Consider the following 1,390-nt stretch of genomic DNA (forward strand, 5'->3'; position numbering starts at 1 on the left):
TGCATGAACCCTTAAAAGGGTAGGTAAAGTTGTGGGTGGTACTTGCTCAAGTCAGAATGGACCTTACTCATTCTCCTTAGAATCCACTCATTCTATGTGCCTAATATACTGTGTACATGACAAAATACAATGCAAATGAATATAAACATATCCAAAAAAATACATTTATTAATGGTGTGTTTGGTTTAGAGATGATGAAAATAGAAGAGAAATTTTTGAATTAAAGTAGAATGTAAAAAGTGTGGATCCCACTAAAAAAAATACATGATTTCTCTAAAATATTATTTCCATCTTTCCTTTCAAACACACTCTAAGTTCATTCAAACAAGTTTTTGCTATGTACATGCATGAGACATGGATGATGGAAGAAAGCTTTAGTGTGTGTTTGGTTGTGAAGAAATATGAGAGAAATTTTTAAAATTATGGGTGATTCCCACACGTCTTTCTCTCTTCCTTAATTGGAATATTACTTCTCAATTTTTTTTTCATTCTTTTCTCATCCACATAACCAAATACACCCTTAGGGAGAGTGAGAGAAAGGGATAAATGAGCCTGGGGAGTGTTCTGAAGGAGGGGGAGGGATAGGAGAATGGTTGAGAATTATATGGGCCTTTTTATTTTATTTGGGGGGTTCAAATAACACAACACTCATGGGAGGTGCCAATAGTATACTTGTAAAATTTTCTATTCTAGTCCGAACGTTTGGGCTTTATTGAAATTGTACCCCATTGGCCAGTTGAGGGGTTCGCACTGTGAATCACAGAATCCCCGTTAGCACTCTCGTCTCGACGATTCCCTGTGATCTCTCAGTCTTCTCTTGCTGTGGTTCAGACTTCAGAGCAGGTTCGTCTCTCATCTCTGCGGTTTAGGTTTCGATTTTTATTCCCCTAATTTGTGTTTTATTTCACTAATTTGCATTTCTTTCTTTCTTTAATTTGCATTACCTAAATTTTGTTACTTTATGAAACTGAAGAGTATGAAAGAGGGAAAAAATAACTTTTTTTGTACCAATCATATTTGGAGGGGCATGGATTCTTAGAAGGCATCCTTAAGTCAGTACTTTGTTCCATAATAGGGTTGAAATTGACAGGTCTGTTGTTTTGAGGATAGGCTTTACCACCCTCTCTTCTATCATTTCATAATTTTTTTTCTTCTTATTAGGATTGGTAAGTAGTTATTCTCAACTGGTGATACTGCAGAGTGCAGAGTATGAGAAACAACGGATGCAACTTGTAGTAAGCACATTGAACAGAATAATAAATTGTTATATCATATAGTATATGAAGTGCTAGGGGGAGATATAAGGTTGGTTGGGTGGTTAGGGGGGAGAGATATTAAGGGGTTTGGGTTGGGGGTGGGTTAAAAGAGAAAAAAAAGGGGAGGGAAAGGG

General features: G+C 36.5%; 1 protein-coding gene across 4 annotated transcripts in view; it reads left to right on the plus strand.

Annotated features, from left to right (window-relative positions):
• Positions 1-580: 580 nt before the first annotated feature.
• The window catches only part of LOC100798460 (ataxin-7-like protein 3-like), a 6,535-nt gene continuing 5,725 nt past the window's right edge, over positions 581-1,390 (plus strand). For 3 of the 4 annotated variants that reach the window (XM_014770218.3, XM_006601753.3, XM_041011619.1), the window contains exon 1: positions 581-843. The gene's annotated coding sequence lies outside the window, so the exon portion shown is untranslated. The remainder of the gene's footprint in view (positions 844-1,390) is intronic. The other variant, NM_001254684.2, reaches the window with a different exon arrangement.

This window comes from Glycine max, chromosome 18 (assembly GCF_000004515.6).
Source record: "Glycine max cultivar Williams 82 chromosome 18, Glycine_max_v4.0, whole genome shotgun sequence".
Classification (NCBI taxonomy): domain Eukaryota; kingdom Viridiplantae; phylum Streptophyta; class Magnoliopsida; order Fabales; family Fabaceae; genus Glycine; species Glycine max.